Source organism: Vipera berus, assembly GCF_964194415.1.
Source record: "Vipera berus genome assembly, chromosome: 2".
NCBI lineage: Eukaryota > Metazoa > Chordata > Lepidosauria > Squamata > Viperidae > Vipera > Vipera berus.
This window is the reverse complement of record NC_138203.1, coordinates 19,301,481-19,314,394: the sequence shown is the minus strand read 5'-3', so window position 1 is coordinate 19,314,394 and position 12,914 is coordinate 19,301,481. Positions and strand designations below refer to the sequence as shown.

The following is a 12,914-nucleotide window of genomic DNA, read 5'->3' as shown; positions in this document are numbered from 1 at the left end:
ACACATAGTATGTTCAAAGTTGAGTGTCAGAAGCAAAATTTCAACCATTGTTACAGAGCGGCACACCATGTTAACTATATCCTGCAACTTTATGCATTTATTACTTCCTTAATTTTAAAATAATAAGCTCTTCTTGGCTCTGGGTTAATTATAAAACTGAATTATGGAAGATGCATGTGTAGAATACAGGTGGTCCTTGCCTTATGACTACAAATGAACCCCAAATTTGTTGCTAAATGAAACAGATGTTAAGTGAGTTTGCCCCATTTTATGATCTTTCTTGTCACAGTAGTTAAGTGAATCACTGCAGTTGTTAAATTGGTAACATGACTGCTAAGTGAATCTGGCTTCCCCATTGACTTTGCTTGTCAGAAGGTTACAAAAGATGCTCACATGAACCTGGATACTACAACCACTATAAATCAAATACTAAGCATCTGAATTTCGGTCATGTGACCACGGGGGATGCAGCAATGGTCATAAGTGTGAAAAATGGTCATAGGTCATTTTTTTCAATACCACTGTAACTTGTAGATGGAAAATAAAATAATGTACTTTACCAGTACACTTTAAAAAAGCAGGCAAAGCAGATAATAAGAAGACCTGGCAATGGCCAAGAATAGGAAATTGAAGAGAGAAACAAAGGAGCTAATTCTGGCTGCACACGACCAAGCTTTAAGGGGGGAAAAAACCTGCATACAAAGCCAGAACTGAAAAGACAACAACAAATAGCAAATGCCATCTGTGCAAAGAAGCTGAAGAAACAGTGGACCACCTAGTCAGCTACAGCAAGATTATTAGACAGACTGACTACAAAAAACAACATGACAAAGTAGCAACATTGGAAGATGCATTGGAAGATCTGCAAGCAAGAATTGATGGGACCACAAGAGAGGCAAATAGAAAATGAAGAAGCTAAAGTGTACCTGGATTTTAAAAAATAAACAGAAGGCACCTCCCACATAAGAGTCTAGACTTACAACTATACTGCAAAAGACCTGCAAAAAGTAGTAGAATGACTAGGACAAAAAAAGAAAAGAAAAGCAAAGATAGTACTGTATCAATAGTAATATATTTAATAGGCACCTTGGGCGCAACTCCAAAACATGTTGAGCACCACTTGAACACCACAAGTATTGATAAAATTACCATCAATTAACTGTTAAAGGCAGCTTTACTTGGAAGAGTTTGTATCCTGTGATGATACCCATCAAACAACATCTGCCTAGCTCAGGTCCTTGGGAAGGACTCAATAGTGCCAAGTCCAGTCCAAACTTATGGCTGAAAGATGAACAATATTATTCATAGTGATAGTGGATGTTGCAATATCTGGAGATAGCAGAAGAGGAGAAAAAACTAAAAACAATCACAAAATACAAAGACCTGCAAATAAAAGTATTTGCAGGTCTATTTTTATTTGCAGGTCTCTGTATTTTAATGTGGGCCAGTGTGCTCACAGTAAAAATGACAATAAAGGTTATCTTATTTTATCTGTGGCAAAGAAAACAAGGATAATATGGAGAGACACCTTGGGTGCAATAAAAAAAAACATCTATAGGTTTATAGGTAGATAAAAATGGCAAATCCAGTCTGCACACCTGGCTGACTGAAAACAACCACAGTAATGCCCACAAAGGATAATTACTTATTTAATAATACTCCAGGGTTAACTTGTAAAATTGAATTCTAGAACTAAGAAGTTCTAAAATTTATGCAGAGCTAAGAATATATAAGAATGCATCTTTAGTTTTCATTTAGTATGTAGAATGTAAATGTTCCCTTAAAAAACTTAAAAATCTGTTATTTTCATAGTAAACCCCTTCAAAAACTAACTTTCTTTTCAAATTGACAAATAACTTCAAATCAAATCTTTTTACTGATCAGTAATCAGTATTACATGTAGCAAAAATTGCAAACAGAAACTTACTAATACAAAACGTAATAAAAGATAGGCCAGAAGTCAATTTAGGCTTTTAAACTTGCAATCTTGATATAAACCAATGTAGAAGAGAAAGAAAATGGAATAAACCTCACCTGCACATTAATTCCTGTTGAATTCTGCCTGGCATTATATTACATTGAATATTATGCTAGAGCCTGGTTGAACAAAAAGTGGCATATATAAAATTAATCAAGACCATTCATTTTAAGAAAACATACTATAATAAAACATTGGCCAATGATTCACCTATTATATCATCACAATGAAAATCTTCTCAAATAATGAGTATTCTCAAAGCTGACTTCAAGAATTTGCTGAGAGTAAAAAATTAAAATATCCTGGCGTAATAGCAATTGCACTTAGACTTATATACCGCTCCTTAGTGCTTTACAGCATTCTGAACAGTTTACAATATCAGCACATTGCCCCCAACAATTTGGGTCTTCATTTTACCGACCTTGGAAGGATGGAAGTCTAAATCAACTAAGAGCCAGTCAGGATTGAACTCCTGTTAACCTGCAATACTGCCTTCTAACCACCGTGCCACCACGGCTCCTATAATAACACATAAGTACATAAAGATAATCAAAGTTTTAACTGAAATGTTCTATCAATTTCCTAACAGCATATGGAAGTATTTTGCTATGTTACATCCAAGGTTCTTTGAACAGTGCTCCACCTTGCTCAGCATTCAAAGTCAGAATGCTCCAGGAGAGAAGCCATAATTTACCGTATCTTTAATTTCCCATCATTGGAGGTAAAAAACTAGCTTTAAACAAAATTAAAACATAGTAAGCCAGGACCTCATCTCAGTTCTGGTTAAGTTGATCTCAACATGATAAAGTACACATTATCTGAGCAAATATTTGCAAATATTTTCACTGAATGATCTCATATGCAAAATGATGTACTGTCTTAATTGTAATTCATATAAGAGTTGGCCTCAATTAGTTTTAAACTGGCTGACTTACTTGGCTCCTCTTGTACAGTATAATAAATACAGTGTGACATAATACTTGGGTTGTTATGAGAAATATAAAATATTATGTCCTCCTAGCATAAAGAACTATCCCCAAATATTTGAAACATGTCACCAACATTGGAAACTACTTTGGTTTTCTAACAAAGATATCTTAAACTTCATCTTAATCTTCACCAAGTGATTTTTGCAAAAGAAGGTCAAAGGCCTCAGATGATTGTTTTTGAAAAATACATTTAAAAGATTTAAAATAAAAACTAGAAAGCAGGTGTAAATTGTGAGAGATAATCAAGCAAAATAACATTTTCAATTCTATTTACATCTTTAAAAGGACACACAACTGCAAATCTGATACATTTAAATATGAAAGGAATAAAATTTTATTAAATAATTCTTTTTAAACTTTAGTAACAAAACTTTAGTAAAACCAAACAAAATTTAATCATTATCATTTTTAAACAAAAGTCTTCGGTTTAATTGAAAAAATATCTGCAGGATCAAATACAGCTTGGCATTACTACTGAATTTGTGTTTGTGTGTTTACAGACACATGGATACAAAATGTCCTACAGAGCATTCCAGTCCTGCTTGGGATATATGGAAGCAAGTTACACCATTACAAATCAGATTTGTTTTCATAAAACAATGAATTTATGTAGTCAAAAGCAAAAACAATTTTAAATATGCATGAATCTTTATCAGACATAAGGCATTCTTCACAAGGCATAGTTTAGAGTTCCTTTCTTCCTGCACTGAATATTGTTTATTTTTATTAATTTTGTTGATCTTGTAGAAACATTAAGACTTGTATTACAAAATGATAATACATTAAGGATTCTTATAATAAAATATGGCCCTGTTTGGACCATCAGTGCAAAATTTGTAAATAATTTTCTTCCATTCTCAGTAAATTGACGTGCTCTACAAAAGCTAGCTGTGTCATATTTAAAGAGCATACAATTTGTGCAGTTATGCAAAATTAGGAGTGCTCTAGACCAGACATGTCAAAGTCGCAACGTCACATGACGCCGCACAATGCATCAGGACAGTTTTGCCATTGCCGGCAATGGGTGGGCGCGGCTTCTGGATGACGTGTCTGGCCCGCGGACAGGCAGTTTGACACCCCTCCTCTAGACTCTAAACAAGAGCACTGTCCGTGATCTATATGGATCTATATAGATATCTCAGCTACATTAATCCCTTACTATATCCACTGATCTCTCTCTCCATATACATATATACAGATACACACACACACACGTATACGTACATATACATATATACATATATATGTATATATGTGTGTTTGTACACACACATATATACACCGGTGTATGCATGCATGTATGTATAGACAGAGACGTATGTACACACACACACAATTTTACCAAAATAAACAATTGCATAAATTTGCAGTTATAATGCCACCTTTTGTAGCTCCATTGTTAGAATGTCTAGAATAATTTATGAGCAATTTCTTAAATTTTATTGAAAAAATGGCTTTGTTCAACAGACATGTAAAACAGTTACACTTGAGACAATCTCAAGTTTTAATTTTTAAATGCATTCCTCTTTATTTCTGAAATTATTTCAAATGTTTACCAAAAAAACTCTTCTCAGATATAATAATCTACTTAAATTCCTATCAAGAACCCCATTTTTAGGTATCTCATTATCAATTTTAATGGAAGACAATAAGATTTTATTTAAAATTAGTGTAATTGGAATTATGAAATAATGTGTTATTAGATATTAATACACTATTCTATTTTTAAAATTATATTATTTAGGAACTCAAATAATTGATATTGTGCATTTTATAAATCCTCAGAAATTATGGGAAAATTTCCTTAGCCACAGCATTCTAATCAAATATTAGACTAACACATTCTATTTTATATTTTAAGAAATTTCCTGGTAGTTTTCTCTCAGCTGCTTGAGAGCAACAGTTTTGGCATCTATAGTTTTTTTATTATATACATTGAAATATGTCAGGGTATTATTGAAATAATAGTTCAGGTGTCTTAGAAACACTTCAAATTGAATGTACTGATTTCTTTTTAATACACAGTATATCAAATAAGATTATCAAATACACAAAATATTTAAATAAAGTACAAAGAACAGTCAAAAGTCCATACACCTATAGAAAACTGATTCAAGAGCAAATTTTGCATTAAAATAATTTACTGAAGACACAAGATATGAGAATAAACCTCATTTCAACTTAAGCAAAATCCCACATATTTAATATAAGCAACAGAGGAATCATCACAAATGTTACTATCTGATTATGAATAATACTGTATTTGATTCTTCTCTGGACAGTCTCTCATTTTCTGTAAATTAGACCTATTCCGGACCTTAAAATAAAAGTTAAACACACAGAGAAGAGTCAACCTTCCCCAAACAGGAACATTTAAAAGCAAATTGTAACTCATGCTTGAAATAATAAAGTTCAAAAATAAAAAACTACTTTTTCAGACTGAAAATGGTTTCTCTCCCATGCATACAGGCCTGAGGCCCTATTGCAAACAGTGTTTAACAGGCCCAGGCAGCACAAAGACAGGAATGGCAGATTACAGGGAGGGAGGGAGGGAGAGAGGCCGGGTTTGGGGCTCAGCAGGATCTTCAGGCTTTTTAAAATTCAAACTGCTGCCTGACCAATACAAATCACGGACACACTGCTGACTACTACATGGATTTACAGCATTAAAAACACGCCTCCTATGTGACAGCTATATTAACTTCATCCTTTTAAACATATCAGGCCACAAAAGCTCAATTGTACTTTCTTAACAAAAGTTACTTTACTGAGAAATATTAAATGTAAGACTAACTTCCAAAAAAATCAGAACACCTACAACTTAATAAGAACTGAGCACAATTAAATGTCACTTTGTTTTAACCACCCTAAGATTTAAATTGGTTTTAAAAACAGCTATCAGACCAGCTAAATATCACAATTCATCATATCTCTATTCTCTATATAAGAAATTAGAATTACACTGGAAAAAATTACAGGCATCTATCCAGTTTCTAAAAGATCCTAATGTTTTTACCAAAGTCATTCTTCATTTGCAAGTATTATTAGATTATTAACTTTCAGATATCTGATTCAAAGTTACACAAACTATACACATTTGAAAGTAATTTTTAAAGACATTTTGGTCAACCTGCTTTTCATGAAAGTGAACATTTTTCAACCCAATCATAATCAGGTTATTCAGAGGGTATGCATCACTGACTTCAATAAAACATATTCCCACATAAACATACGTAAAATGGCAGGCTCAATTACTATAATTTGCATGATTTCAGTGGCTTGACCTTTACAACATCAAGCGGCTATATAGATAACCCTTTTCCAAATAGGATATCTGTTCTTACTAATAACTCTTTCCTCTTAAGGACCAAAATAGCTGTTCACTGTGTATCTAGAAAGTATGACATAAATGGTACTAGGCAACCCATGGACTCCCAGTGAACTGGACGTCTGTTCTGCAAATTCTTCAGTAGGAACTGGTTTTACTTTTCAACAAAATCTATGCATTTGAGGGGATGTGTACAATAATATTAATCATAGCTATCTAACTACAAATTTGAAATTAAGACAAATAAAAAGATGCAACTGTTGCAAACCGAAAACAAATGAGCGCTCGTCTCTCCCCTATTCTGACTAGGACCGTATTATGTTCGTCTCTTTCCTTTCCTTCCCCACCCCCACCCCAAGTTGTAAATATGGCACAGGTTCGGTGCCCAGTCGCTGTTTAACTGTATTGTTTCCTCCTCCCACTTTTGCTCTCGGGCGCCGAGGCCTGTCACAGTGAAACCACTTCGCCTCTCTCATCCCCGAGCTTGAGTGAAAGCGCTGGCCGCTGGGCCTGCGCCCTCCTCTGGGCCTAGGCATCTCCAGCAGCTCGGCAGAAACCACTCTCATCGGTCAAAACCCCAAGAGGAGGAGGCGGAGAGAAACGTGAAACACCCCTGGCTGCCACTCATTATTCACCCCCCCCTCTTTCCCACACCGGCCGAAAAAGCTAATCCCCGCTCTGCTTCCAGACTGGGCCGCCTCGCCTGAAAGAAGGCCCAACTCGCCGCTTATCTTGAAGCGAATAGAAGAAACCCGGAGACGGAAAAGCGCGAGCGGGGGCTTTTTACCTGAGCTAAGCGTCGTCTGAATCCAAGCGAAAACCAAGCGGTGGGGGGGGGGGAGAAGGGAAAAAAAATCCGCCCCCCTCCCTCCTCAGAGGATCCGCCACTGGGCCGCCGCGGAGCGGGAGGAGGAGGAGGGGAGATAATATAACAACAATAATCCGGACCGGGAGGGGGGCTGGCTCCTCTTCCGTCTCCTCCTCAGTGCAGCGAACATGTAGAGCCGAGGAGGGGGGGGGAGCGGCCGAAGCGAATCCCTGAAGTCGCCGCCGCCGCCACCGTCTTCTTCTTCTTCTTCTTCCTCCTCCTCCTCTTTTTATTTTTCTTCTTCCTTCTCCTCCTTGCCGTCGTCCTCCCAGCGAGCTTGATTCACCCCAACATCCACACAGGCCGGGCCGAACCGGATTCGATAAACACCTCACGCACCCACCGAGCGACCAACCCCGGGAGGGGAGGGAGGAAAGGAGCGAGCGGAGGGGAGGGGGATCTCCTCGACCGCGGCTTCTTCCTTCCCTTCTTCCGCCGCCGTCACCGCCTCCGCCTCTCCTTCTGTGGACGCGGTCGGGGCGGGGCAGGGAGGGATCGCTTGGGTTACGGTGAGTCGGTACCGGGGAGGGAGGAAAGGAAGAGGGAGGAAAAAATAAGAGGCTGCGTGAATGTGTCGCTCTCGCTCCCTCTCAGAACAAAATGCCGACCGGAAGTGCAGTTGGAGGAATGACTCCCTCCGCCGGCGCCAAACACCAACAAGCTCCCCCCTTCTCGCTCTTGCTCGCCGCGGCCGTCGGCTTCGCTAACTTGGCTTCTGACTTCCGAGAAATCCTTGCCGGGAGAACAGCTGGATTGTATCTGGAGTTCGCTGCCTCTTCGCGACAGCTGATGGCTGCTCTGCGTCGTGGGTCGGAACGCTGTGCTTCCTTCTTCCTTGCAGTTTCTCTTTCTTTTTTCTTTCCTGCCTCTTTCTGAAGTACCGGAGGAAAGCTGGAACTGTACAGATAAAGTCTGACCTGATGAAGAAGAGAACTCCTGCGAACTGCCAACATGAGTAAGGTGGCAGAGATAATTTTGTAAAGATCTTGTACCTTTTTGCCTCTTTTTTTTAAAAAAAAAATGTTCTTTGTAAAGTGTTGGTGTCATGTAAGAGAATCGAAGAGATTATTTTCTTATAAAAATACTTAGCGTATACAGATATTTTCTTGTAAAAATATTGATCGTTCTTCGGAAGGTCTGTTCAGTGTGCTCTCTCACAAGTCGAAGGCTGAAAGGTTACTCGCCCTTGTACCTTGCTTTTCTGCCTCTTTGACGTTTGTGCCTGATTCCGATTCCGACGGACTTGAAGCTTCCATTATATTGATTTTTAGAATGGAGGTGCTTTTTGCCCCAACTCCCCCCCCCCCGTTTTTTAGGTAACATGAAGTGAAAGCTTTCTTCTTTTGATAATGGGGTTTGTTGATTTCTAACAAATAGACACATTATGTATTGGAGAAGATAGTGACAATCTGTAAAGCTAGTCTGTATTCATGTAAATTTTGCGATAGCAATGAATACAAAGGAAGTATAATTTCAGTTTAATATCTTCTGATTCAGTATTTTGACTTTTATTGTGCCGCAGCACATCCTGATGTTTTATTTTGAACAATAAGACATCTAGAATACTGTAGTCCACAGTAAAAATGGAAGTACAATATTTTGCTAATTTTCAAACACAATTTCACTTGCATCAATTTTCCCTAATATTTAAATCCCTGGTTATTTTTTGAATCCGGTCTGATCTTTAATCCTCAACCAGGCTGACATTAGATTTGTTCAGATTTCTCACTAAATTAACTGTAGGAGAAATTTTTTCTTAAATATATGCTGACCATTGTACTTTTAAATTAGTTTCTTGTACAATTCATTGATATAAACCCTTATCAATCAAGAGGCATAGATTTACTCCAAAATTAAAAGCCCAATCACCCACTGTTGGTCACAAGGATAACTGCCATTATTGTACAATTATTTAGAAATAAATCTGAATGGAGTAAGATTTTTTTTACAGTTACGCCTGTAGCTAGGAGGTGCTAGTTGCTACTGGCTTATTCCATTAACTCCAATGAGATTTAATTTATCTTAGTTAAAGCCAAAATGAGTTTATTTCAGGGTTTTTTTATCCTGCCTTTATTTTTATAGATACGTCAAGATGGTGAACATAATCAATACTCCTTCCTACTCCTATTTTTCCAACATCAGCAACCATCTGAGGTGAGTTGGGCTGAGAGAGACTATCCCAAAGTCACTCAACTAGCTTTTATTCATATGGCAAGACCAGAAATCAGTCTTGTGGTTCTAGCCTGGTGCCTTAACCACTAAATCAAACTGGCTTTCTAATCATTAGGTGCCATTAAATTGGTCTCAATCTCTGGCAGCTTTTGTGCAAATGCTTGCCAAGTTCACCTGTCCCAGCTCTACAAGTATTTTCCGATCTTGTTCTTATCCACCCTTTGTTATCTATCACCTTCTATTTTCTTAGCCTCACCAAGCATAGTTTTGTTTTCATTTACAGAAATTACATGCCCAATTATTGCCTTAAGGAGCAGTCAATTTTTGATCCAGGATTTGATCATTAGTTTTCCTTATAATCTGTGGTTCCCTTTATAATCATTTCCAAATCCATAATTCAAAGGGCTTGTCTTAATTCTCTCCTTGTCCAACTTTACAATGATACATTACCATTGAAAACTGTTGTAGCTGTAAGTATTTTTATCTTTGCTATCATTGAAATGTCCTTTTTCTTTCAGGATCTTAAGTTTGTCATTGCTTTCTTCAGTAGAATAAATAACCTCTTTGTTTTTCCATTGTAATGCCCAGCTTACCTGTACTTGAGCATAAGTACTTTTCTACCACTTTAACTTCTCTACAATCACCTGTACCATTCCAGAATGGCATTATATGTATCCTCATAATATTAAACATTAGCACAGATTTTCACTTTCTATTTTTCTTTCATAATGAACTCTTTAAAGGCTTTTGTACTTTCAGTTAACAAGGAGGTATCATTTTCAGATCTCAGAATGCTTGTGTTTTGCCTCTAGTTTTGGTTCTAGCTGTCATATTTTGTAATACAATACATTTCTTATCATTTAAATATTTACCAGTTAAGCAGATATAACCAGCAGGACAGTATCCAGTCTTTATCTTTTGAACATTTTGTTTTGTTCATATTCAGCTTGTACTCTAGCTTCTTGTCCCGGTCCCTCAAAATAATCAAGGGTTCCGGCATAATAAGGAACTTTTATACATGCCATATTTGCAATCTGTATAGTCAATGGCTTTGCTATGTTTAGATAAAATCTACATAATCAAAAGTAAATCTTAACATCAGCTGATGCCCCCAACTAATTTTGTTTTGCAATATATATTTTAAATTTGATTGTAGTCAAAAAGATTTTGATTTTACGAATTACAATGTGAAGAAAAGTAGGTTGCAAAATGTTATGTTTAAAATTCTTAGTCCTGTAGATTTTTTAATAAAATCTTCAGAGACTGAATAAACATAATTAGCACTATACCCCAAGTATGTATGTTCCATATATATTTGAATAGGATGTTGGGGGGAAAAACCAGGACGTCAGCAGCTATGGGAAGGAAGGTTCTGAGAAGCTAAGAGACAGCAGTTTCATAGCTGCCAGTATTCTTAGTTTCAAGTGCAGCAGATTTAGCCAGAACCACCCTGGGTTCTAGTAATTTTTGTCATTTTTTTGTTATCCTTGAAGTTGTACAGGTAGTCCTTGAGTTACAACAATTCGTTTAATCACTATTTGAAGTTACAACAGCCTGAAAAAAGTAACTTATAACCATTTTTGCCACTTAATGAGCATTGTAGCATCCCCATGGTCAAGCAATCAAAATTAAGATGCTTGGTAACTGAGTCATAGTTATGATGGTTTCAATGTCCCAGGGTCATGTGATCACCTTTTGGGGAGGTGATGGGGAAGCCAGATTCACTTAACAACCATGTTACTAACTTAACTGCTATGATTCATTTAACAAGTGTGGCAAGAAAGATCACAAAATGGGACAAACTCACTTAACTCTCATTAAGCAACAGAGATATGGGGCTTAATTCTGGTAGTAAGTCAAGGACTACCTGCATCTATAATGCCCTTAAGGGGTGGCTGAGGGGAGACAGAGAAAGAAAAGGCCTGGAAAAATCAACAGGGATGCTAGTTGAAGCCAAGCATAGTGTCATCATGTGGTAGTTAAGGGAAGGTAAAGAAAGGCAGGGACTATGAAGATCAAGGGAGTGAGCAGCCCAATTTGAATAGCTGTCACTGATGTCCATAATAAAATCAGTACATAGTTGATGAAAAACCTTATGAACTGTTGGTATGTATGTGCTCCAAATAATGACTATTTATTCACCACTATTTAACCTCACTTTTTTCTGTATTGTATCCAACTATGCAAATCTTCAATGAAAGTCTTCTTTGGAAATTGATTAATACTACATTATTCTATGTATGGTCCCAATATTTGATCAATTTTAATCTTATATTTTCAAATGGACTTTACTATTATTTTCTTATTTTAAAGAGATATTGTATAACAGTATGCAAAATTCTTTTTATTTATTAATCAAACTATAATCTTTACCTCAAGATCCTCAGGATAAAGGGCAGGCTAGAAATATTTTAAATAAGTCAGTAAATAAAACCATATATGTAGAAATAAATTAATATTTTCTTACCATGCCTTCTTTCCTTCCTTACTAAATCCTGTTACTGAATGTGATCCTTTATTCTGTTTTCTAAAAACAATGTACCACAATCTATTTCACACAGTAGTACCAACAATAAAGAGTTTATTTTTTAAAGAAATAACCAATGACCATTTGTTCCTAATTATTTGTTTTCAGTTTTATATTATTTGTTCATAACAATATAGTACTTCATCTTTAAGATAAAAATATTTTCTTTTTACCTGTTGGTAAAATAATAATTTAATAGAAATTTCCAGTCAAATAATCCCTATTTTTGTTTGTAATGTAACAAAATAATTAAAAGTTGATAAATCTAGATTGTCTAATTTCATTAATCTTTAACAAGAATATTTGGATTTGGCAATTTCAGCATGAATAGTTATTTGAACTAGAAATATCAGGTGTTATTTTTCCAGTGTAAAAATAAGTCTGATTTTAATTATATTCCATGTATATTTATTTAGGAGAGAGCCCTTGAGCTTCACTGACTAATTACCTTTTAATAGTTAATTTAACTTGATAGGAATTGTTTTCAAACATTTTAATTTATTTCCAACCTCATATTAATAAAATCAAAGTAAGATTTCCATGTGATAGTGCTTCTGTTCTTTTTACCCATGTATTCAAATAAGAATCCTCAAATATTTAATTAACTAAATCTATGTCTGTGGGAATGTAGTCTTATTTTCTATTTAGAAATGTATTTTAAAAAACAAAAATAGTGATAATATTTCCCCTCCTTACATGTAATTCTGCACATTACTTTTAAGCTCAGGGGCTTCCTTTGGGGTAGATCTTTATAAGATTACACTGACCTGATTCACACATTACATTTAGCCATGGTTTCCTTACACCTACATTTTATTAAATTAATTCATATTTAATTTGGCCAGGGTCACACAAATGTGGCTGACCTACAACACTGGTTTGGGAGGGGGGTTATATAACTATTATTTTCTTGGAAAAAATAAATGACAAGTATGATAAAGGGGCAAATCTGAAAAAGGTTCATAAGGAAAAAAGCCTTCATTGTATACATTTATAATTTTGTTTTACAAAGCAAAATTCAAGAGCAAAACCAAGAAAATAAATTATTTTTA

At 35.9% G+C, this 12,914-nt stretch overlaps 1 protein-coding gene and 1 long non-coding RNA gene across 3 annotated transcripts in view; one reads left to right on the top strand and one right to left on the bottom strand.

The window, feature by feature from the left end:
- The window catches only part of NIPBL (NIPBL cohesin loading factor), a 153,999-nt gene extending 146,399 nt beyond the window's left edge, over positions 1–7,600 (bottom strand). Inside the window, exon 1 of one of the 2 annotated variants that reach the window (XM_081320531.1) lies at positions 7,083–7,600. The gene's annotated coding sequence lies outside the window, so the exon portion shown is untranslated. The remainder of the gene's footprint in view (positions 1–7,082) is intronic. The other variant, XM_081320530.1, reaches the window with a different exon arrangement.
- Positions 7,601–7,893: 293 nt separating this feature from the next.
- LOC308663809 lies at positions 7,894–11,666 on the top strand. Its single transcript, XR_014025494.1, has 2 exons — positions 7,894–8,118; positions 9,246–11,666. It is a non-coding gene; the product is annotated as an uncharacterized lncRNA (long non-coding RNA).
- The last annotated feature ends 1,248 nt before the right edge of the window (positions 11,667–12,914 follow it).